Source organism: Rhyacophila brunnea, unplaced genomic scaffold, assembly GCF_057557595.1.
Source record: "Rhyacophila brunnea isolate RB1 unplaced genomic scaffold, BYU_Rbru_1.0 scaffold_23, whole genome shotgun sequence".
NCBI classification, from domain to species: domain Eukaryota; kingdom Metazoa; phylum Arthropoda; class Insecta; order Trichoptera; family Rhyacophilidae; genus Rhyacophila; species Rhyacophila brunnea.
Genome location: NW_028232893.1, coordinates 23,055,040 through 23,082,555, shown reverse-complemented (window position 1 = coordinate 23,082,555; position 27,516 = coordinate 23,055,040). Strand labels below are relative to the sequence as shown.

Genomic DNA, 27,516 nt, shown 5'->3' with positions numbered 1-27,516 from the left:
TGCTTGGGTTCCGCTTAGTTCCGCAGTGCATATGGACGAGCCGCTAGTGGTTACATAATATGTAAATAGTACAGTTAGTTATTACGAGGAAGATGGGACCGACTGAATTTGCTCGTTATAAGCATTACTCGTTATATCGTTATATAAAATTTTCGTGCCATGTTCTATTTAAGCAAAGAAACTCTGAAAACCAAACTAAACCAAGCAAAAAGATCTGAAAACCATTGTAAAAATCCCCGAAACAAGCATGGTATACATATATAAACTACAAAAGAGGTTGTTTATTGGAATGAAGTGCTGAGCCATCGGCGCTGGTAGGTACCTACTGACTTCACAAAGCTTGGATTTTTTACATGCAATTTCAACCATATGTGAGGATACTTTTTCAATGTTGTCGGCAAAAATACCAATTAGGTACTTAAGACACTTAACTAGTGTCATAAAGACACATTAACAGTTTTGCTCGGTATACCCGAGAAGTAGCTCGTTATACAAGCGAATAAATGTATGGAGAAAATCAAACTAAAATGTCAACGAATGTTTCCTCATTACATCCAAGATCTTGCTATTTCCGTGATCGTAATAACCCAGTTCAACTGTATTACATTAAATTTTCATCATAGCACAGTTCACCATGAGCTGCCTTACTGGAAAGAGAGGTGTATAGCGTTAAGATCAATTAATTACGCATTGTGAAGCATTGCAGAGAATAATGTTCCAATTATATTAGATTCAATAAGAACATTAATTTGATATTGATTGGTATCAAATATCTGATAATACCGCTGTCATTATTATCAAATATTTGATAGGGAACGACTTGACACTTACAAACAACTAGGTACCTACCAAAATGTTAGGTAGGTATATAAATTATTACGATTTGATTGTGTTTTTCATTTACATACCCACCTATATTCTTCTGTCTTACACTTGTATTCCGATGGCTTTAATTACGTGTTTTATTAAGACATGAATTTGATCTCGATACTATACGGCCATGTATTTCTATACCTACATCATACTTTGGTTTCCGTGTATCTATTTTTTTATAGCCCACGATGACCGAGCAGTTACGCGTCAGGTTTCCATACAGTCAAATTTTCGGTCACGTGTTTTTTTTGTGTTTGGTCGGCTTTTCGCCAGATGGCTGAATAATAATTATTTTTGGTTAATAAACAAGATATTTTATTCTTATCTATGGTGTTGAACCAAGGTTAGCCAATCATCGATCAGGGTGAAGTTTATCCGAACTAGCAAATTATTTCAAATTATTCAGTAACGTTTGACATTTCCAATTGCCAACTGCCATTTATTTTGCTTTGAAAAATTGAAATTACAACGTTACGCATTTTATTATTAATTATATTTTATTGTACTTGTCTACCAGAATAATATTATAACATTGGTATGTATTGTCTATTACTTCTGTTAATTTTGTTGTACAAGACAACTGTTTGATATATTAGTGTAAAATAATATACCATCCCATGAGAAACATAATTTGATCTTACTTTGAATACTGATAAAAATAGTGCTATGCCAGTTATTTCAATATGAATTAACTACTCGAGCAGTAACACAATGCATATTATTTGATGCAATTGAGGGGTTTTCGAAATCAATGGAATATTATAACGTTTCGTACTAAACCGAACATTTTCAAAAATTTGACAATGCAAGTTAAGCATTTTAATCTTTCGGTACCTATGTCATACAATAGTATTCGATGAAATTGATACTTCCAAACAAGTATTACCTATGTGATATTCCAGATTGATTGCAGATCATTCCAGAATTTCAAGATGCCTCGTCATTGCTGGGTACCAGATTGCAAAATTAAGGGAGTGATCTGTCATGCATTACCAAAGGCAGACTACCAACGACGGCAATGGATCAATTTAATCGGCAATAGTACAATTAAACTGTTAAAATCACCTGACAACGTGGGAGTGTGCAGAAATCATTTTCTCCCGACAGACTACTGTGGAAAGAAGCTAAAAATGGGTGTGTGTCCATCTCAAAACTTGACAACCCCATTATCAGATAGTGATTCAAACATAAATCTGACGGAAGAAAATGATCCTTCCACTCATAGAATAGTATTAAACTTTGAAGCACGCGGTATTTCTGATAATTATTGTAGTGTGATTCCCTCTGAATCGCCTATTATTGATCTTGCGATTCCCTCTGGATCATCGTCTAATATTGATCTTGCGATTCCCTCTGTATCATCGCGTATTATTGATCTTGCGATTCCCTCTGAATCATCGCCTAATATTGATCTTGTGAGCCCTTGCAGTCCAGTAGCAATACCTGCTTTTATCAAAGGTGAGTGATTTAAACATCTATTTTTATTGAAAATTAGATTAATCTCATATTATTTGAAACTCCAATCCACCTTATGCATTTTACATTTACTTATATATTATAACATAATGGGTGCATGTACCTAAATAACACGTTTGGATATCCATACATTAAATTATAATCATATTGTCAATTATTTTTACTAGCGAGACAGACTGGCGAGAGCCAGCTTGCCCAGCTAGTTTATATGATTAAGCTAGAATTTACCTAGTACCTCATACCTATATACTATGTTGACATGTTGCTAAATAATATTGTATTAATTTGTATGTTTTTAAAATATTTCAAATGCCGTATAATGTGTCTTGCAGATCGTACACCTGAAAATTTTCCTATGAATCTGACGGCCTTGACACCCAAGGCTCAAATGTATCGCCGCAAGTGTTTGCATTTGGAAAAATACATCCGACGAAGAAATAAGACGAACTTCAAGCATAGGATAAAAGGGGGCAGAAAAATTTGCAGATTCACTAACCTTCGTTCAAGCCACCAAAGGCCTGTCAAAAATACAGCGAGACTTTTTCAAACTCCAATTAAAATCATGTAATTTAAAACCTAAAGGGCGACGCTTTACCGAAAGAGACAAAGTCTTAGCCCTCACTTTACTTAAGCAAAGTGGAAGAGGATATAAATTTCTGTCAAAACTTTTTACGTTACCATCTATCCGAACTTTGCAAACATTATTATCATCTGTTCCTATCTCCACCGGTATCTCTGGTGTCATTATTTCTCAATTAAAATCAATAGTTAGTGGTTTTACTGACCATGAAAAATATTATACACTCATGTGGGATGAAATGAGTTTACAACCGCACTTAGATTATAATAAAAAAAGTGACTTGATCGAAGGTTTTGAAGATTTTGGGCATCTGCGTTCTAAAAATATTGCAGATCATGTCCTTGTCTTCATGATACGAAGTGTGGCTGGTAATAAAAAGCAGCCAATAGCGTATTATTATTGTGAATCTGCAACTAAGTCTGCTCAATTAGTTCGTTGCATTAAAGAGGTTTATAAGGCAGTAGTCTCCACAGGTATGCATTGTTCATAATATAATTATAGAAATAATATCAGTGACGAAGGGTGGAGGTAGGCTGTTAAGATCCGACATTAATAGAGCACACTAAACTTTGTTAATCATATGTATTTATTTTTATTGAACAAATTAATTCTTAATTCAATGAAATCAAATAAGTATGAATGACAAGTTTAGTTGGCACTATTTATGTTGGATGTTAACAGTCTACTTCCGCCCCTCGCCACTGCATTATATGAAGAAATATTATATATTTTATTATTGCACGTATTCTAATTGAAAGAAACGCATTCCAAAATAAATGATTTCTATGGATTTTGAAAGAGCTTTTGCACAAAATTATATTTTGAAGTAGAATATGTATTTTCAGTTAGAACATGTGTATTATACCTGTATTATATATTTTACAGGTATAAAGATAATCGCAACAGTATGCGATCAAAGCGCGACGAACATTGCTGCTTTGAAAAGTCTACGTGTCAATACAGAGAGACAAAGAGCCGATACCGGATATGAACGTATGTATTTATTACCTGTGTATATGTCAAATTAATTCTAATATTTTACATATTATTATATGCTTTTCACTTATTCGTTTTATTCTCAGGTATCACAATAGAAATTATCAAATGACAAGAGATTGTCGCCCTCCTTGATGTGCCTCATTTATTGAAAGGGATGAGAAATAACTTGATGACAAAAGACCTTATGTATTTCGATGGCAAGACAATTAGGTACGCATCGTGGAAACATATTATTGATCTGTATAAGATAGATCAGGCGAACGTCGGCAATTTGAGGCTCATTCCCAAAATAAATGAGACACATATTTTTGCATCGAAAATGAATAAGATGAAGGTGTCGACTTGTGCCCAAGTGCTAAGCCAGAAATTTGGCAGTCACCTGGTGTTCTGTGCCACACAAGGTAACTTGGTTTTATATATTATGTAACTAATTCAATAACATTTAACTCAAAATCTGATTATTTTTATAACAGTATATTAAAATAAATTAAAAAAGCATTTATAATTTTAAAGTTATCAGTTATGCCATCATGGATTAATTAAATATTTCCACCTGAATTAACCCTGCTGCAAAGTCATTCAAATTTATTTAATTACATATAAGAGTAATTTCCAAATTATAAAGTATACATGGAAGTACACCGAATTAGCTAGGCGAGTAGATACTATTTTCAGAAGATACTGAATATCTTTTTATTTCGATTCCAGGGGTAGTGATGCCAAACGGACAAATCATCCCAAGAGAAGCTGAATACACCGGCAAAATGCTATTGTTTTGGGATGAAGTTTTTGACTCTGTGAATGGAACCTCACTGAAACCACATCCGTATTGGAAAACGAAAAGGGTTTGCGCTTCAAAGGAGTCATTACACCGAAAGGAGTCATTCCACCGACAATTCTGGTTTGATAGTATAGTAAAAATTAGACAGATGCAATTTGTAGACCAACATAAAAATCCAGTACCAAAGGTGCCATCACTTCTGAATTGGGAAAAAACTTTGGCTGGTTGCATTAAAATATTGGATATATTGCATGATGTGGGATTTGAGTATGTAGCTTTTCGTAATTTCAACCAGGATTCGCTGGAAAATTTCTTTGGCAGTATAAGAAGCCACAATTTTCGTAATGTCAATCCCACACCATGTCAATTTTCAGGATCCTTTAAAAGCCTTTTGATTAACAATTTAATGTCTAGATATTCCATCAGAAATAATTGTGAGAAAGACGATGCTGATGGTCTTTTTGAGAATTTATTAGGATTTTTAAAACAAACCGATGAAACCCCACAAAACCTTGATGAAAGCATTTCAGGCGTAGTTTCAGAGGATTATTTGGAAGATAATTTAACCTCTACGAATGGTTAAATGTACACTGCTGGTTATGTTATTCGTAAAATTTCAAACTCTTGTACGCATTGTAAACGCGACATGAACACCGAGCCTACCAGCAAGCACGCTAACGTAGCTATGCGAGAATTCGGAAAGGATAGAAAATTAAAATATGCCTCTGACAATATGCTTGACTGCTTCAATTCAACTGGAAAATTAATTAGAAATTATTTATCAGAAAATGCTTCTACGCATAATATTCAGGCAAAATTAAGAACCAAAATTCTTCAGAAAATTGATTTCACCGTTTTTTCGTGCCCTCTCCATAAAGAAGAGATTAAGGATAGATTCATAAAATGTATGCTTTCTTTACAAATACATGCTTTCTGTACTACTGCAAATAAAATTCTAAATGGCAAATTAAATTATTCGGGGAGAAATAAAGTTTATTTAGCAGCTGGTCAAAAATATAATAGTAGGCGAAGAAGGCCTGTGCGATAATATTTGTTTAACAATAAAATTATTTGTACAGATTTTACACTAGTACCTATGTACTGGTAAATAATTTTTAATTTTACTCCAGTTGTTTACTACAGTTGTGATTTAAGTTACATATTGCGTTTTTCTAATTTTTATGCTCTGGTTATTCACTTTATTTTGGGGGATTTAACAACATTCGCAGTGCACTGACATTGACACCTCATGACAGTTATTCTATCTCTTTTACAAGGTAAAATTAAAATGTAATTATTATTGTCAACCATTATATAAAATAAAATCATATATTTATTTAAATTGAGATGTCAATGTCAAACCATTGAGGCTGCATTTTTTTAAACATTTTTTGAGAGTAATGAGGAGATATGGCAGCGGACCATGATTCGTCAGATCCGAGACGGAGGAGCGACATTGGCCCTGGCTCAGCCAAATGCTACGGAACGCCCAAAACAAAAAGATAAGTGAAGAAGCCTATATCGTAATGTTTATTTAGAATTAGTATCATTTGCACATTTTTTTTAAATCAATAATGATGGATAATGTTTGTTCTCAGTTGTTTTGTAGTTGCATTTTGCATCTATCACTTTTTTCTTCATTGAATATTTGCGATAATTGACATATTACGGAGTGAGTTATTATTTGTTCATTTATTTTTATAGTTAACATGTTGGAACGGTGGCCGTTGCAGCCTCCCATCACATCCAACTGGACATGGCTCGGCTGCGTGCTACATATGCATCAATGGATTCTCAAGCGAGTCCGGTTTTACATCGTCCACTCGAGGCGCAGGAGCGACATTGGCCCTGGCTCAGCCAAATGCTACGGAACGCCCAAAACAAAAAGATAAGTGAAGAAGCCTATATCGTAATGTTTATTTAGAATAAGTATCATTTGCACATTTTTTTAAATCAATAATGATGGATAATGTTTGTTCTCAGTTGTTTTGTAGTTGCATTTTGCATCTATCACTTTTTTCTTCATTGAATATTTGCGATAATTGACATATTACGGAGTGAGTTATTATTTGTTCATTTATTTTTATAGTTAACATGTTGGAACGGTGGCCGTTGCAGCCTCCCATCACATCCAACTGGACATGGCTCGGCTGCGTGCTACATATGCATCAATGGATTCTCAAGCGAGTCCGGTTTTACATCGTCTACCTGAGGCGCAGGAGCGACATTGGCTCTCGCACAGCCAAGTGCTACGGAACGCCCAAAAAAAAGTAAATGAAGAAGCCTATATCATGTTTATTTAGAATTAGTATCATTTGTACATTTTTTAAAAATCTAATACTGATGGATAAATTTTTTTTACATGCATTTTGCGTGTGTCTTCATTTTACTTCTTTCAATAATTACGATAATTAATATTATTTCGGAGTGATTTATTATTTGTTTTTTACTTTTACTTTTATAGTAAATATGGAACAGCCATCGATGCAGTCTCCCATCACATCCAACTAGACATGGCTCGGCTGACAGCGGACTTGACGTTGGAAGATGCAAGAAGACAGGCGAGCAATAGTGATTAAAATAATTGTAGTGTTTTCAGTGATCAGTTATAATTTATTATAATATAAAACAAACGGCTCTCATGTAGGAAAGCCTACCTGTCAAATTTCATAGACAACTACAGAAAAATATCTATCGTGTTGTTGTTATAATATATAGTGAAATCATGTCCTTATTAATGTGCCGCATAGATCCTTAGTTACAAAGGCAAAATATAATATAAATATTTAAATGATGTTCCAAGAAGGATTAAATTTTATTCATCGTAAATGATTATTATATTATGCCGTGGTTGTCTATGAAATCTGATGGGTAGGCTTTAGGCTTTCCTACATGAGAGCGAAACATAGTTTAATAATGTTTCCATTTATTTTTTTAATACTCGTATCAGTTAAACAAACTACTTACTCAATAATAATGTTTATAATATTTAATTTCATAAATGTTAATATTTTACTTGATAACTGTTACTATACTTATTGATTTTAAATTTTATAAATAAATGTGTGTAATTTATATAATTGCCTTTTATTTATTTCGTTTCCCATGCCTGAATATGAAAATAAATTCAAATTTGGTGGGCTTTTTAATTTTATTTCAAAGCCTTTACCATAGATGGTGCTGTTTTAGTGGGAATACTTTTGTTAGCCTCTTTCGAATCTATTTACGTATATTATCTATGGTCGTGGGTTCCGGGTTCGAATTCCGATAATAAAGTGATAACATAATAAACTGACATCCATTTCTTGTCAAAACCAATAAAAATTGTTAAACAACCTCTATTCTGTGACGGCCTATATGATATTACTACGATGGAACATAGCTATATTTTATTTTTATGTTCATTATATTATAATGAACGAACATAAGCTCATGTAAGACAGTAAGTTGAAAATAATAGTAAATAAAGAAAATTTGACATTTGACGTTTCTCATAGACAAAAACCACACTAAAAAAACAATTACTTTTTCATATCGTGTAGGTAGTTACTATCCGCCGTGAAATTATTAAAGTTATATTTATATACAATAATCATAAATAATTAAACTTTTGCACAATTACAAAACAAATGATTTGATATTTTAAATATTAATTATGAACTGTGTTTTATCACAGGTAATTTTTTTTATCATAATATATTATAGTTTATGGTAAAACATAACTGTCAAAAATCCTCTAGTCTCTAAATGTGTCAAACGATCAGGTTTTCGGCGTTTAAACTTTGAGAGATTCAAAATAATCGTACATTACTATACTACAAGGCTACTATTTTAATAATTACATGGAAATTTGTCAACAATCGTCAATGTTTGAATATTATAAACACAACATTTGCAGAGGGTGTTTGATGACTTCGTCAGATGCAATACCACCTACCGATGAAATAGTTTTGAATTCTTTTACAGAATTTTCTAATATACACGTACGTATTTCTAAATAAATCCAATGTTACGTACCTACGTATGGAATAGTTAATTAAATTATAGATTTGGAGCAAGATATGATTGGATTTTTTTGTGGGTGCTTAAAACAATGAGGTACCTACTCATATTGTGATAGTCAATAATTATTATTCAGTCTAAAATATGGTGGAATCACATACCTATGTAAATATATCGTTAATTTTATAGTACAGTACTCCTCAGTAATCCGCCACCCCAAAAACCAGACAAGACGTGTCCAATTAGTGAAAACGGCGGATAATAGTGCATTCATACAAGAAATTGTAAAAATTAAAAATGGTTTTGGTAATTGTGCCGCAGAGGTGGACACGAGCTTTTATATTATTTTTTTTACGAAAACAGTTTATTCCATGTAGACAATTATAATAAATACTCTTTTCTGTCGGCGCATCGGCTTTTCGATTCAATAATCGTTAATTGAAAATTTTAAATTTTCATACATTTTGATACACCATTATCACAAACTAAGATAACATGAGGTAATATTAGGTTGGGGTAGGTTAGATTAGGTTAGGTTATGTTAGGTTAGGTTTGGTTTGGTTTGGTCTAAAAAGAAAGTTGTAAAATCTCATGTCCACCTCTGCGGCACATTTACCATGGTTTTTATTGAGAACTTTATACTAGCAACTTACAGTTTTATTTATGATCAAAATCAAGTACTGATGTATTAAATTATTCATATTAAATATAAACTAAGTTTATTAACTACACAAGTACCTACATATTAAACATTAAATCACTTAACACAACCACTTGTTCAGTGTTGTTTGTGTTTTCCCACCGCCATCTTTAGATTAATAAAGCCTGAGCATAGCTTTTTGCACAAGCAACGAGTGGTCCACTTTTCAGCTGTCAAAATCAGATCCCAGATTGCTTGACATATTGATTCGCCCTTTCTCGTTTCAAATTGAATTATAAAAAAATCTCAAATCAAATACATTAACTATCAGTGTTATTAATAAATAATATACATTCCTGTTATTCATCAGCTGTCAAAGTCAGACTAGTCCTTCACACAAAAACCGGTGGTAAAATCGATTTCCAAAAAATATGTAGCATGGCATTTGTAGAAGGTGTGTTAATGCTAGAGTATTATTTATCATGTAACTCATCTATCCAAATCAAGCCATTCCCTGTGTGAACACGACAGACGCATCAGTATGAGCAGTCTGTAGAACAATGACAGGTCATCCATAGACAACAACAGGAGGGGCGGAAAAGGTAGGACTAGTCGTTGTGAATGTATCAGCTTTCTACTTAAGTCGGCAATGGTTTTCCTGAATTTTGTTGGAAGATTATGTGAGTGGTTCACAAGCATTGCGATTAGTGAACCAAGTCCATTCTGGTTTTTTTTTGATTGAGCCAGGTTCAAACATAATATTTGAGTATTTCTAATTCTGTAGAGGGGTATGATTGCAATTCTGAAGTGTTATTTTGAGTACATTGGAGTTATTATGTAACGGGAATCATACCATTACAGAATAAGAAATACTCAAATATTATGTTTGAACCTAGCTTACTCAAAAATAACCAGATTGGACTTGGTTCACTATGCTTGTGAACCACTCATGTCATCTCGTAATTTATGTAACATGATGAGTATGTTGACGGTTGCATTATTTTCCTCTGCCCATTTAATGGTAACGTCAATCCCAGCTAGTGCATCTTCTGATTTGACTATATGAGCTGCAGTCGATTGACAATTATTGTCTTCATCGTCAGAATCCAAGCCTCTTGATATATTTATGAGCTCGTCTTCAGTTGGAGGTGGCGCATACGCTTACTCCTCAGAACTTGCTATCTATTCTTCTAAAACATTTTGCGTTAGCTCTGAGTTTTCAGTCGCCCTCTGAATCAATTCTTCTAATGGAACTAAGTCTTCCGGTTCCCATCATGGAGGGCCACAGCTTTTTCCACGATTAAATTATTGCTCATCCCGGTAGGTTGTTCCATGCCTCAACTACGTTAAATATGACGGCGGAAAGCTGATATAGTCACTCGGCGGACTACTGAATTTTACATATGAATACCGGAAAATTATATAGCTTGATTATTTGCTTTTAACTAGTAAAAATAACGGCGGATTATAGTAGTTGTCGGATTACTGAGAGTGTACTGTACTCCATATTGTTTTCGTGATTGTGGTCTTTTGAGACCAAAAACCAAACAAAATTTTACACAACATACTTTAAGCTAAACATAAGTGGGTTGTGTTAGGTTTTAGTTTGGTTTTTGATCTCCAGTTTGGCTGACGTTAGCTGACGAGGCTTAAGGCATCATATGAGGTAATGCCCATTGCATCACTCCTTATATGGAAATGTATTACGTTTGACTGGCATTTGTTGATGAGACTTGCGTTGTTCACCGCCACAACTATCCGTGAAAGCAACAATCAATATGTCTTAGAATGAAGTTTCTGTGATAACACTACTCTCTCACCGAGGGCCTCAAGTTTTTTGAATGCCTAAAATTTTACATATTATTCATCATAATACAATGCATTATTTTCTAGGTATCCAAGGAAAATATATTGCCCGACAGACTCTGCCTAGCATGTTTGCGAAGTGTAAAACATTTTGCAAGATTCAAAACAAAATGCGAGTACTCTAATAGAATTCTATATAATCTATTAAACATCAGTCTAAGTAACAATGGAGAGGTATGTACCTAGCAGTGGCGAAGGGTGGAGGTAGGCTGTTAGGACCCGCCATAAATAGTGCACAATAAACTTTATCAGTCATATGTATTTGTTTTCATTGAAATAAGATTACAATTTACAGACGGTGTTGGTTAGTTTTTAAAATTCAATAAATCCCTGCGAAAAACAAGCCATAATAGATAATAGTAAAAAAATACTCGTCTATCTATAAAATATCTAAAATTATGCAATTAAATCATACATAACTTCGGATATTTTATAGATAGAATAATATTTTTATCTATTACAATTGAAAAAGTTTGCACAATTTTGTCGTATCGCCCAAAATATAGCAAAACTATTATGACTTGGTTTAGGGGGGGGGCTTAATTATTTTTTAAAAACTAACTAATACCATCTTTAAATTGTAGTATTAGTTCAATAAAAACAAATACGTATGACTAACAAAGTTTAATGTGTACTATTTATGTCGGATCTTAACAGCCTACCTCCACCCTTCGCCACTGATACCTATGCTAATTTTTATGCTGTTGTAAGGGGCAGTTATTAACATAACATCAGTGGCAGACTTTAAATGTATGTGCCATTTTTGTCAAAATTGTCAAGCGTAACCTGTATGTATCCGCATATGGAATATTTTGTTTGTACGGAAGATAAATAGAATTTGAATTTTGACATTGACTCACTAAATGGCCGATTTCTTCCGCCTAATGTTATGTGGCTACCAAGTACGACTAAGCATCTGGCCCTAAGACTACAAGAGTCCAGTTTGCTGGCTCTCAGTTTTGACGAAATCATTCACTCTGATACTAAAGTGATGTTCGGTATATATTTTGACTTGTTTTGGATGATGATAGGTCAAGTATGGGATGTAGAATGAATATGGAAGACAGAGCGCAATATGGAATTACTGCTATCTTCCTAAGACATTGTATATCATTGGTATTAAACAAATATCAGGTATTAAGACTCAATACCTGATATTAACCGTCTTCTTCACCATTCTTCACCGTCACCGGTTTTCGAATACGGATACCTCGTTTACTAGTGACAAACGTTTTCTTTTATAATTTAGATGCAGACGTCCTTTATAATATAACATATATTATATTACTATATTAAACATATATTATATTTTTCTGACTGCCGCTTCCACCCTTTGCATTACATCGAACAACACTATAAAGTGGAAACCTTGTCATTTAGGTTATAGAATAAGGTTGATTTTGTCACAAATTTTCCATACATTTTTGTACTTTTTTTCCAGTTTAGTATGGATGACTTACTTGTGGAGAGAAGTAAACTGTTTTATGACAGTAATCCACTGTCGTCTTCGAAGACTGTCACTGTCGAGTGTAAGAGTTTATTATCTAGCCCAAACAAACTCAATGTATTCACCAATGGCATTGAAGACAGCTGCGTAGAAAGTAGTGATCCTTTGGCAGATCAATCGATGATTGAGTCGGATCATAGACAAAATAAAGTCTTCTATGCTGTTCAAACCGGATTTGAAAGTTCAATATTTGATTTGAATCAAGAGTTAGTGTCCACTGATGTTTCAGACAGATTTATCTGTATCGAATCCGTGTTGAATAGTTCTGCTTCAAAATTGAAGGACGAACCTGATCAGTGCTTCGAAATTCAGATTAAAAAAGAATTCGATCCGCTTGCTGAATATTTTGTATGCTCGAATGACGTTGATTCAAATTTTGAAATTGATACTACAGATAGAAAATTACTCAATACGAAAGACAAAATGGCAGTCAATATTGAGAATAATAGTATAGCAGTAAAAGAAGCAGGTTTAAATAATTTCGATGAGTTTAATGTTGATGTTAAATCCGAAAATAGCTCTGTTATAACATGCGAGGAAAATTCTAAACTGAGCCCTATTGAAAGAACAGCCATTTTCAAAAGGCCGGTAAAACGAAAAACTGCAGTTGCGATATCAAAAAAACCTTGGGATAACGTGGCCAAGGTTATGAAACGAACGCCGGTGGTTGCTTTCGGAAAAGGCAACGTGAATATTTTGACGTTGACTATCGAGGAGCAAATGAAAGAGATGGAAGACGCTCGGAAGTCTAAAGAGTATATCGATTCGCCGTTCAAGTGTGAGTCGTGCGCACGAGGATACATGTTCAAAGTCTACTGGGAGAATCATCAGGTTCGTCACACTGAGGTTCGTAGTTTAGAATTCTACGTATTAGAAAAAGATATATAAAAAAATATTATGCCGGTTAAGACTCCAACCTTCACCCTATCTAATTATAATGAAATTAAAATTAAGTAATAGCGCCTGTATACGTGCATGGATGTACTGACAACAATAGCGTGTAATTAAACTATTTCAACAATAACTGTTAACAAACAAAAGTGTCGATTGTGTCTCTAATCTCATTCTTCAAGCATAAGTGAATGCGTTTGTCGTTGATGGGTTAGGACAGGTTGCGAAAATCAGTTAACGTCAAAATGCTCTGCACGGTGTAGTTTGTATTTTCAGGTTTGCCACTATATTTCTACTGCGCATGTGTAGATATCGTGCAAGTTGCAACTATCGCTTGAAAATTCAGAAGCCGCTGAAATTTTATGATTCGTGCATAATATAGTCTTGCAACATGCACATTAATTTGTGTTTACACATGCATTTTCTTGTTATGGTCGCGATAATACGTACAACCAGCAGTGAAACCATGCATATATAAATGGGCTATAATGCAGTTTGTTAACCATTTTTCATCATTTTTTTTTTAATAATTTTACCGAGGCTTTGACCCGCTATATTATATCAACCCTCTCTGATCTCTTCCATCTTCCCGAATACCAGAGCACGCTTCAGTTCCTCGACAATCTCAAAGATACCTACAAGTCGCAACTCTACTTTGAGTCATTCAAACTAGGGGAATTGTACCGCTTATGCTATGTGTATAATGTCCTCTTTCTTCGCAGGGCATTCCGTTTGGGAGCCGCTGATTTACAGTGCAAATATTTTTTTACGATATCACCGCATACATTTTTATCTCGTCAATTGTACCGGTAATAATCATGATTCAATTGAAATTAGATAGATGCCACTCAGTGACGTCCCTAGACAAAATGCCGCCCCTAGGCAGCGTCAAAATGCCGCCCCATTTTTTTATCATCCTTTCATTACTCTTAATATCTAAGAAATGTGTTGTATGAAGCATGGCCCCCTCATCCTGAAGCGGGCCCCATGTTAGGATATTTGGCGCCCCCCCTACCTATCGCTAAGGATAAAAGCAGTGTGACGCTCTACAGTAATGTTTGCCAAATGGTGTACGCGTTAAAATTGATGTGTATATTTAGTGTTTTTTTGTATATTTTAATACATACACTTGAATTATGGAGTTTTTGAGTATCGCTACACAATTATAAATTGTATTGTGTAACCACATAATTTTAAATAATATCATTATTGAAGGAAAATAGCGCCGCAGGCGAATTTTTTGCTATTAGAGCAAATTTGTGATATGTGTTTATCTCACTTATCGAGCCCGGGCCCCAAGCTAGAGCCCTGTCAGCCCCCCCTTGTGGGGGCCATGGTATGGATACATTACTAATAAAATATACACCTACCACTAAGCTGAAACATACAAAATTAAATATAGATATCAATAAATAAATAAGCGAATAAATATAATATTAGTTAGACAGAGTCTGAGATACCATTTGGTTGGTCTGACACATTTGGTTTGTATCATTTAGTAATGCCTACGCAGATGTATTATTTTCACACCATTTTTTCTATGCTATTATTGTACCCTACAACATGTAAACAAAATAATTTTCCTCATTATTTTTTTAATATAAACCTAAATTTAATCATAAATACACTATTAATTGATAGTCTCAACATTCAACCGTTGATGATTGAAATAAACTACAAATCCACACTATTATCAGCAAAAAATATGTTTACAAAAAAACGACTTAAAAGAAGGTATTGCACAGTATTGTATTCACAGCACGATAAATATGATATAATCTAGGTAGGTACCTACTAGTGTACATTTTTATTACAATTAGCTGGTACTTAACGTAAATACCTATTATATGCACGAATACTAATTGAATATGTCAAATGTCAATAAGGATTATTAATCATTATGAATAGGTATCTATTTGCAATAGGTACATCCGGCGACTTTTAACTCTCGCGAGTGACTGGCAAAAATATTTGGATAAATTAAAAAATTAGGTATGTACCTACCTTTAAATCTCTACCATAAATTCTTCTTGTTTCGTTACCAACGTTGATATATATAATATTATTTTCTTTTAATAACTATGGCGCGACATAATTGGCTTTTACTGCGAGTACCTACTGGGTAATAATAAAAAAAAAGCATCCAGAACAAAACATCTCCAACGCTCTGGTTATAATATAACTAAGTTTAGGTAGCTATTTCTATATAATACCAAATGATTCTCCTCGATTTGCCGCCCTTCGAGTATCTGCCGCCCCAAGCGAAGCTCAATCTGCCTACCCCCACGGGACGTCACTGAATATCTATTTTCATTATTTGTAGCAGTAAACACATCTGTTTACAATGTTTAATGTTAAATTGTCGTTTGCTATTGTCTTCGTGGTTGATATTTTTCAAGGTGAGAAGTCTTGTCACTGCAGTTCGTTTATTTTTACTTACAGTTATCCGGAGACCACGAGTGCCAGATCTGCCGGCAGCGATACAAGAGTGCCGAGTCGCTCCGATTGCACACAGTGAAACACGAATGGCGGCTGGAGTGCGAACAGTGCGGGAAGGTCTTCATTGGACATTTGGCTATGACAGACCACATCGCCAAGCACGGCGGCGGCTTGTCGGAGCTTCTGCTCGTATGCGAAACCTGCGGCAAGATTTCCAAGTAAAATATTTAACTCCATGTTGTTTTGTGTACAATCTTCTTCTGCGACCATGTCTGCCCATTAGTTGGGAGCATATAGACACCACACGGTGCCTCCAAGAATCCCTGTCGTTTGTGAGTCTTCTTGCATCTTCCCAGGTCATGCCAGCATCCCGTAGCTCCGCCATATACACTGTGGATATTATTTAGCGGCCTTCCAGGACGCCGGAATCTGGTTGGCTTGAAGAACAGGCAAGCCACGTTGAAATTTTCTTGAGGCATCCGCAACACGTGGCTGAGCCAGGCCCAACGTCGCCTCTTCTCTCTCAGTGTGATAGAGGTTGCTTGGCCTGATCTTTTATCTCGTCATTACTCCTAAAGTCATATCAGTTTCCACCGCAAATATCTGTTCTCGATGTTCAGTATACGGTCGCTCAGAACCTTCATAAGGTGCCGTGACTCGGTACCATAAAACAGCGCTGTCAGAATGCAAGCGTTGAATAGGCGGCATTTGGTTTTAACCTAGTACAGTCATGAGTCCCAGACACTCCACATCGAGTTGAATGTTGCTGCAGCCATTCCTGTTCGAATAGCAAGCTCTATTTGCACAGTGCCATCTCCCGTGATGTACACCCCGAGATATTTAAATCTGTCGACACTCGATGGTTTGTCCGTCATCAACCACGGGGAAATCTGCATCAGGACAGGTGCACATTGCAAGATTGCACAATTTTTTTTTTTATGAGTAATAGTTAAATGAGGCGTAGAGTTACAAAACCCGCTCTAGAGACTTTTTCGAGTTCTGAGTAAATGACGAAAAACTGTTTTGGGTATATTATGATGATTTATGTGTAATTTTAGATGTTATATATCTTCCGTTACATACTGAAAAGTATAATTAAAGTACAAATCCAATGTATAAGCCATATTTATACAAATAAATGCATTTTAATTATCCCAAGAGCGGTCTTTGTCAGTTGCTACCTGACAGAGCGGCTGTCGACGCGGAATTTTTTAAAAAGAGCGATGTTTGATGCACAGTGGAAATTGTCGACAGGAGATGATAGTTCAGTAGCGGTCCGTATTTATTTTAATTATGTAATATATTTTCGAATTACTTTTGTCTAGAAAATATTTTGCATCCATTCTTACCTACTGGCAGCTGTATAATTTTCGCATTGCACCTACATATTTAGCTGTTATATTGGTATGTAATATTTTTTTTAAAATAGTGGTATGTACCTACTTGTCTTGAAATAAAATGCTTTTTGTTGGTACAGAGCATTAATATTTATTTAGAATAACAATAACAAATTTAATAATATCAATAGCATATAAATGAAAAAACCCAGCGGAATTAAGTACCGGCATTTAACTAACTAATCACACCATTACCTGTGACTCAAATTCCATGAATCTGGGAAACCCACCATTACCTACCAACCTATTTATTAAATGTAAAAATAAAATGATAATAATTTCACGCAATATTATTTATAATCTACTTAGGTATATTAGATATTTTACAGCATTAAATTCAGAAAACCAAATCCGACAAATAAAAGTCTACTTTTTATATACAAATAGGTAATACATAGTAAACGTGAGATTTTTGAAATTTATTGCAAAAACGTATTATAAAAACAACGACATTTCTACAAGATATACATTAATAAACATAGGTAATTGAATTAAAATTCATTATCATTCATATTAACGAATGATATAATTTTACGACGAAAACAACTTGTCCCGTGTAGATAGATAGTAGATAAGGAATATCTTTTTTTGTCAGGGGAGATGAAAAAAAATAACCTAACGTAACATAACCTACCTACTAAATCTATCATTTGTATAGTAAAAATTATCACACAAAAAGTATCTCCCCGGCAGAAAATAGCTTTCTAGCTAATTTTACAATACTGTTAAAAACGTGTACTTGAGATTCTTGTGATAGTTTATTATGCCACACAGAATGTTTAATATAAATGACAACAAAAAAAAAACACGTGAAACTTCAAAATAATATGAGATACCACTGGATTATTCATAAAAATACAGCAAAATACAGTCAATTTTTAAATACTTTTCTTGACGTAACAGGTTATATTTCCACGCAGCTGGATTTCTCAAACGCTTCCTTGATTGTCCTAGTTGAGATTCCGTCATATTAACTATGGAAATATTCATTATTTAAAATAAAGAATAGTAAAATAGTCAGAGCAAAATTACAACCTTCCTCACTTATCGTGTTGACGGTTTGTACGGAGATTAAAGCATTCGTGAAGAGTCATTATTTAAATCGCGGCGTCTGATTGGCCGGTTACGCATAGAGGATTTTGCCACCTCGATATCTATTTTGATTTTTTGAAGAAACAGAGAGGAATTTAAAACTCTCGCCTAGAACAGAAGATAGATCTTACGTAAGAGCTCCTGCGTACATTCAAAACTATTTTTTTTGAAAAATCGCCCAGAGCGGGTTTTGTAACTCTACGCCTCAAATATTATTACGATATAGTATAAACAAACCAGGCAATTACCCCTTTTATTACTTCGATATATTAATACAAACTTTTGATGTTTTGTTTGCGATACGTTATAAAATACCCTCTGAAAATTGGATAAATAAACAAATACATATCAATCTTTCGAAAGAATCATACATAATATATTGTTTTATTCATATTATGTTTATTATGAAAACAAGTGTCTCGAAAATTTGCATATTATATTGTTTCACTCGTGTACCCTCGTGAAAGTTATTAATTTTGATTGTTTTTAATTTTTTATTTCAGAACTTGGAGCCAATACACTCGCCATTCGAAACGTCATGATCATGGCAACCGGACCAAATGCCCGCAGTGTCCGAAGACCTTTACGCAGGCTGCTACAATGCACGATCACATCACGTTAGTATGATAATATCTCCTTTATATTATTTTCAACAAATGGCGAGCTTCTTATTGGTTACCTGTATAAGGGGTGTAGTTGTTATTTGTTTATTAAACTACCCCCGTTATTATTTTATATTCAGACATTTGGTTTTGTATGTGAAATGTGATATTGCATGGGCGGTGTTGAAGGAAAACACGAGTTGATTCGTCGTGTCCCCTCAAAGCTAATCAAATGCACCATAGAATTTCACACAGTCATTCAACCTTGATAAAATATACCGATTATTGTCTACAGGTTCATAATTTTTTTTAACTGACAGACGATACCCAGCGTCTAATTGAGATTGAATATCTAATGCTCCCAAGACTGCAAGTTGCATTTCATTTAAAATATGCTTTTCAGAACTACTGTGTTGTTTTACTTTATCTGATAGGTGAACCAAGTCTTTAACTCCACTATCAGACCAATTCGATTCTCTCCAAATAACAAACATGGAAAACATTAAACAGTATTTAGATATGAAGAACCGCACAACCATGGCACTTTTGTATACATTTCCATACATATCTCAAACGCTGTGGTGAATACATTTATAACTTTTCACGGAGAGATTCTTATTCGTTAATGTTGTTAGTTTGTAATAAGCAGCTGAAGGCAGTGATCCGGCGATCCTGGATGGGAGGGACACCGACATTATAACGGTTAAAATATCCCATATTTGAATGCGTCACGAATAATTTCATTATGAAATTCCTATTGGTATGACGTCACAAATAAGTTTCAGGCAGGTCATTTTCGATTATGCTCACCCAAGTTTAATACGGTGGCGGGACGCGCGCGCTGTGATCTGATAGTATTTTTGCAAGGAATGCGCGGGAACTTTTAAACTGGCCAACTCATATACATTATTATATTTTGGATATCGTTTTTTAATTTTAACACGGAGGTGCACTACTATTTTGCTCTTTTACAAGAGCAGTCATTTCCTAGTAATAATATTCTGCATATGTTGGTCTATTCTATACTTATCGACCGCTAAAGTGATAAAGTGATAAATATTATCAAACTTAGGGTAGGTTTGTATCAAAATATTAGCACGTCTTATTGTAACAATTACAATAAGGTAGTTTTTATCAAGTTTGATACTATTTATCACTTTAGCAGTCGATAAGCATAGAATAGACCCACTGGTCCAAATATTTCCATCAATCTCAATACATATATACACATTTTTTTATGGACTAAGATACACTATTTAATATTTTTATGGATATAATATTTTAGTCGAATGTAATTGAGCTCTAAACCAAAATGCCATTATATGAAAAGTCGTATAATGAGCGGAGGTATAGTATGGCTTAAGTGTATTTTGTACAGTGTTCAAAGAGGAATCGAGATTGTGACGTTATGCGTTTGTTTCACAGGCGCGTCCACGAAGGCGTGAAGAACTTGAGTGCGAGATCTGCCACCACAAGTTTGTGACACGCGACGAGGTGAGGATGCACTCCGTCAAGCACTCGAATCGGAGAGACTTCTACTGCGTGGAGTGCGACCAGGCCTTCAAGTCAAAGGCGTCACTCAGAATTCACCTCAACAATTCATCCAAACACAGCGATCCGGACAGTCCCACGTAAATTATTTATAATCACTGACATGTCACTTTTTTTTACGTGTGCTACACTAATTTTGTCGGTAGAGTGAATCCGGTTGATGTATAATGAGCTTGGGTACTGTCACAGTTTCATTTGCTAAGATCACTTAAGCCCTCGAAATAATTCAGGAAGCCAGTACATAATTTACTTAAAAATATTCTATCTACTGAGGGTAGGATACTTGATGGAATTTGAAATTCAATTTTAATTGATCTAAGTTTTGTACTTTTCCATTTAAATCATTTTTATTCCCGGGTTTCGCCCTTCGGCATCTTCAGGCAATATACACTCACAAATGATAAATGCACAACTGATACAGAATATAGTTAATTATTACCATTATATATATATATATATATCGTCGTTGCACCTTCAAAATCGGCTATGTGCATAAATTTCACAAAACAGGTTTTTTGCACCAAAATTTTATAATAATTCCTTCTATACCAAAGAAAATATATAATAAGTATGATAGAATGTATTCTGGAATTGCTTTAAAAAATATTTCGATGTTGTAGGCCAGTGGTCGGCAAACTCATTAGTCAATAGAGCCAAATATCAACAGTACAACGATTTCGACTTCTTTTGAGAGCCAAATTTCTTAAACATAAATTATATAATATGTAGGTACACGGTTTATTAACCTAATAAAACTTGATATCATACGTAATAATGATCTTTTTTATCGATAAAAATTAAATTGAAAGTATGGTATCCATAAAATTAAATCATGACAATGACTGACAAACCCTCAATGTGAATAATGGCCTTGCATCTCCTTGTAATGTTTGGGAAGTCAAGTTTGCATGTTGTTGTTTTTGATTTTAAGTACGATGCCAGGTTGTCAATAAGATGACTTCTCAATTTACTCTTGATTTCCTCTCTTAGAAATCTCTTTACTAACCGCAAAACTTGCAATACACATTGTTGGAAGATTGTATTCAGTAATTAAATACGGAACTTGATTTTTCTTGACTGGTCTAAAGTTCCTCAACCGCTTTCTTCCTTGAATCACCGACAGGATATTTAGTGCTAAATGACGTGACAGGGCGTGTTTAGTTGTAAAGTGTCTCTCCAAATTTGACTTCTTGTTATGTGCCAATTTTTCCCGATAATACAGGTCGGTAGGCAGCCCATTTAAGTTTTGAATAAATGCGAAAGTCTTGGTCCATTCAACTTTCAATTCACGGTTTTCGTCTTCCGTCTTTCTTTGCTTCTTGTTTGTAGCCATGTCAAATAGGGCAGAGGGAATTTGTGGCAGAGCCGCGCTCAAGGGGCCAAAGAGCCGCATGTGGCTCGCGAGCCGCGGTTTTCCGACCACTGTTGTAGGCGACAGGCATTGTAATTCGCATTGTTCTTAGCCTCTCCTGTAAAGTTTTGAAAAATACACAGCAGATTTCGAAGGCGCAACGACGATATATAATTAATTATATGGCGATAGTAAAAAAAAAAAAAAGAAAAAGACGTTCGAAAATAAAATCACAGAACTTGTCATTTAAACCATAATAGTTTCGGTATGCTCTGGGCGATCCGATGGAAATAGTGCACAATTTTTCATACATTTATTTTCGTTGAATTAAAAATACACAATATTACAAATGGTGTTGGTTAGTTTATTTAAATCCAATGTATGGTTTAATGGCGTAATTTTAGATGCATTTTTAGATAGATAGGCAAATATTTTATTGACTATTATCGATTATGGCTGGCTTACGCAGGGTTTGGTTGAATTTTAAAAACTGACCAACACTATCTGCAATTTGTAGTCTTAGTTCAATGAAAAAAAATATGTATGACCGACAAAATTTATTGTGCACTATTTGCACTAGCGCCCACGGTGGCCGCGCGGTTTAAGCGTTGGACTATCACACCGTGGGTCCCAGGTTCGAATCCTGGGTCTGGCAAGTACACATATTGTTTTTCAATTTGTGCGTGAGTCAGGGTAATAATAATCCTAATAGGTTGAGCAAGTGGCTGACATCCATTTCTCGTAAAAAACAAAATCTGTTAATACAAACCTCTACTCTGTGGAGGCCCACATGATCCTATTAGGATCGGACATGTTTGAAAAAAAATAATTACATTGAATCTCAACAGCCTACCTCCACCCTTCGCCACTAATATACTATCACTATTATCGAAAAAGAATTGGGTGTGTGTGTATTAATTTTTTTTTAACCTTTTCCTGTCGTGTAAATAGATAGATAAATAGTATGTCATGTTTGCACTATGTTACTAAATATACTCAAGTTTAAATTGATTTTGTGTGTTTGTAGATTCACGTGTAGTGATTTCCCGAAACAATACAACACGGCGAAGATGTTGCAGGAGCACGTAGAATCCGTCCGAAGCCATGACAATTTTAACCGTAACCCATCATCCCTATTAATATTTTCATGGTTTCTATGGATTTCGATGGCCTCCTTTACCAATCGTGCGAAATATCCTTTATTCCGACCCAATATCTTGGTTTCAAAGTCAAATTTGTGTCCTGTATCCATTGAGTGCTCGACAATTGCTGACATTGTGTAGTGTTTAAGTCGGTATGCCCTCTCGTGTTTGCTCATAAGCTTTATTTACTATTCTATAAGTTTGGCCTATATATTTTTTCAGACATCCGCGACAGCTTAACACGGTACACACCTGCCGAGTCCAAAGGCTGCGAGTCCTTTACTGGTATTGCGGACTTTTGTCGATGTTGAGAATATTGTTTCGATCTCGTGTTTTCGAAGTATCCTGAAAATTGTATCAGTCGTGTTTTTAATAAAGGCAGATAGGCCCTGCCTTTGAACTGTATCTCTTCCTCCTGACTAATTGGGTTAAGGTTGATTTTTCTTTTGGTGGCTTTTTGGATCATCTTTTTAGAATATCTGTTTGTTTGAAGTGCCTTTGATACTTGAGATATCTCGGATTTTAAATACGATGATTCGCAGATTCGCCGAGCTTTTGTCATCAATGTTGAAATCAAACCCAATTTTTGAGCAGGGTGATGGTGAGATGATGCATGTAAGTAACGATTGGTATGTCTTGGTTTTCGGTAGACTCTGTCCTAAAGAACCATCCAATTTTCTAATAACTTCCACGTCAAGAAATGGTATAGCTCCATTTTGTTCAATCTCCATTGTGAATTCAATCATTGAATGTAGATTGTTTAAATGGGCCGAAAACTCATTTAGAGCTTCTATACCGTGAGGCTATATTAAGAAGGTATCATCGACATACCGTAACCAGCACGAAGGTTTTAACCTACACGTGTCAAGAGCTGTCTGTTCAAAATTTTTCATGATAAAATTCGCAACCATGGGAGATAAAGAGGACCTCATAGCGACAACTTCGGTTTGTTCAAACACTTTACCCTGAAAGCTAAAGTAGTTTGACGTCAGACAGTGCTTGAAAAGTCCAGTCATCTCTGCGGAGAAAACTTCACCTATTAATTTCAGGGTATCATCTAGGGCAGGGGTCGGCAAACTCTATATTATAATAATTAATTATTTATAAAGTGAAGAAGATTTTCCGAATAAAACTAATGTAAATATTTGTTTTTATTGTTGAAATTATAAATATATTTTAACAAAATAAAAGAAATTTCATGCATTCCTTAAAACTAATGTGAAAAATGACCTTCCTTGCATTTCTTTGGAGAGTTTCTGTATGTTTGGTATGTAACTTGTAGTTTTTAATTTCAGGCACGACTCAAAATTCTCATCGGTCATTTGGCTTCTCTAAATGCTATTTATATTGTTCATTGTTCACATACATATTATGTAGACTCGCATATGAGTTCGGAAAGCTATTCCATGTATTAAAAATCGTAGTATCTACCTTGTGTAGATCTTTTAAAGTGCTCTACTTGTGTTGTAAAATTAAATTGAATTTTTCTCTCTCCAAATCCTCAATTTTGGTGGCAACACCTACAAATTTGGAGCTCTTTGCTTGTTAAATCCACCAATAAAATTTTATTTCAAAAGTGCTTGTGTCAATTCGAATGGAGACAAATTTAATTTGTCGACTTTTGCAATGGGCGGATTTAAAACAACAACAATCATACCTTTTTGCAATAACCATCAAAATAAAAATTAGGATCGCGATAATGTCATTATATAATAGGTAGGTATAATAAGTGTAGAAATCAATGACAAAAAATAAAAATTGTGAATTTTGGATAAGTTTTTGTAAAAATTGGGAATTTGGCAAAGAGCCGCACGCCAATACACAAAGAGCCGCATGCGGCTCGCGAGCCATGGTTTGCCGACCCCTGATCTAGGGGGACATTTGTGAATAGTGATTCTAAATCAAAGCTCACTAGGAGGTCAGTAGGCTTTACAGTCATATCAGCTAATAACTTGACATAATGTGTTGAATCCTTAACCCATGATCTCTACAATGTAGGCTCCACCCTTCGTCACTGGTAGTCACGTCACTGACAGGGCTCTAGCCTAGGGGCCTGGTGTGGCGAGTCTATCAGATATGTGAGATAAACACACATCATGAATTTGCCCTAATAGTAAAAAAAGTCGCCTGCGGCGCTTGTTCACGGGGAGGCTATTAACATTAAAAACATTAAAAATATGAGATTGTAAGATGCAATTTTAAATTGTTTTGTGTTGACACTCGACAATTCTATAGTTCAATTAGTAGATGTATTAAAACTACAAAAAATATCGCTAAAAATAAACTGAAGGCCCTTACTTCTACCTCTAACACAATTTTGAAAATGCTTCTGTTGTGCTTCACACATGCCATCAAATAAAGCGATAAGTAGGGGGGCCCGCCAATGATCCTGGCCAGTGGGCCTGCTTTAGGATGTAGGGGCCATGCTGATAGATAGGGTGCAGGTGGCTAAATTCCTAAAACATTGCCCGGAATCCGATGGATGCAGGTTCGAGTCCTGTAGCCAGGCACCATATTATTTTTCTCCTAATATGTTTATGAAGAGATTCCAAATTATGCATGTTCAATAAAGAATGTTGTATTTTGAAATCATGTGAATTGATCGTTGAATAAAAAAATAGTTTATTATGTAGATGATGTTTTGGGCCTCTAAAATTTTCACCACATTTGGGGTAATTTACCGTTGTTTCCTGATCCTATGCCTGTGTACCGAGTGTTGTCTTCAATGTCCTTGGTCTTGATTATGTTTTTATGTTGTTTATTATTATTTTAGACGGGTACCACTTTGAAGATCCACCTTCTCACGCACACGCAGGAGAGGCCGCACATATGTCAAATCTGCAGTGACACCTTCCGCCAAAGGTCCACAATGGCAACTCACACGAATTTGGTTCATCTCAAACTCAAAAAGCCTTTCCCCAAAATGAAGGGAAAAAAAGAAACTGACGGAAGTAAAGTTGATCAAAATGACAGAGAAGTTCTCCCATGAAGAATTTCAATGTGAAACATTATGACATTCAATTTATCTATGTGTACGTTTTCGAATTTTGAATTAAAACAATCATTTAAAAAATATTCTGGCGTTTCTCTAAAGATGACCGCCGTCCAAAAAATTTGGACTCTAAATAGAAGGAGTCTTATATATTATTTTACCACGTTTTTATTAGCTCGTATTCTTGTTTGTCCGGTACAGATTTTTTCTTGTGTGTCCAGTACTTTTTTTTTCTTGTTTGTCCAAAATTTGTATTGGACTATTGAAGATTTTTAACTAACTTCCCGACTAGCTAGACATTTTAAACTTTTAGAATATGTCAGAACACGGCGACAATGCATTCTTTTAATACTTTTAGCCATTTTTAACCTGAATTGAATTCATTTTCAGTTATTTCTGTCTTGTATGGAAAGTTATTATTGTTAGTTGCTAAGGGGGTCCTAGCAACTAAATTATTAATATATCGTCGTTTTGTAAAAAGGGCGAATTAACCAAAATGCTACTTTACAGGAGGAGGATTTTTAACTTTTGACGTTTATTTGTTTTTCACCTGTAGATGATTATAAATATCTAACAAGTTTATAATAAAGCTTAGAAAGAATACTGTCATTATAATAGGTATTATTATATAATATTTTAAAAGGCCTAATATGTCACATTTGCTTTTTATTTCGTAATTTTAATTATTTTAATTTTAGTCGATTATCGTTTTTAAGTACTTTCCTGTGGAGATAAAAATTCGCCGTGCTAGTGCAAAGCTAGTGGGGTACATATTGTATTTTCATTAAAATCTCGATTTCACCAAAATGGTTGATTCGCCCTTTTTACAAAACACCGACGATATACATGCGTTACTATGGAAATTAATATGAAATGTCAAAATGACATTTCAGTATTCTATAATATTTATTCAGTATTTCGATCAAGTACAATAAAAAGTTTTTATTAATAAATAATTGTCAAGTTTATATGATTCAACAGAAAATTTAAAAAAGTGGTAAGTATATAAAATGTTCTTTTTATCTTGTAATTATTTTTGTTATAACATTTGAAATGATTTAGCAAACACATGGAGCATAGTTAAGTTGGTAACCATCGCTCAGTTACCTTTCCAATTTTCTCATTTAAGTAATGGCTTCCATTTTTTATGTTCATTGTGATCACTTACTTGAGGACAGTTATAAATGATTTTTAACTAAATACTAATGCCGAACTGTAGTTCTTTATTAACTCCTTTTCTATTCATAACGACAGATTGTCTTCATATGCCCTGCAAATTCGCAAATAAATGTCATTGCAGTAGTGTGAAGTTCTCTGCAAGTTTATTTATTTATT

General features: G+C 34.6%; 1 long non-coding RNA gene and 1 pseudogene across 2 annotated transcripts; both read left to right on the top strand.

The window, feature by feature from the left end:
• The first annotated feature begins 3,300 nt into the window (after positions 1-3,300).
• On the top strand, positions 3,301-5,207 carry LOC147069736 (uncharacterized). The gene is made up of 4 exons (XR_015071192.1): positions 3,301-3,402; positions 3,815-3,922; positions 4,012-4,329; positions 4,637-5,207. It is a non-coding gene; the product is annotated as an uncharacterized LOC147069736 (long non-coding RNA).
• Positions 5,208-8,430: 3,223 nt separating this feature from the next.
• On the top strand, positions 8,431-26,110 carry LOC147069735 (uncharacterized; annotated as a pseudogene). Its single transcript, XR_015071201.1, has 7 exons — positions 8,431-8,692; positions 11,245-11,391; positions 12,659-13,555; positions 16,058-16,272; positions 19,047-19,160; positions 20,571-20,776; positions 25,963-26,110. The product of XR_015071201.1 is annotated as an uncharacterized LOC147069735 (transcript).
• The last annotated feature ends 1,406 nt before the right edge of the window (positions 26,111-27,516 follow it).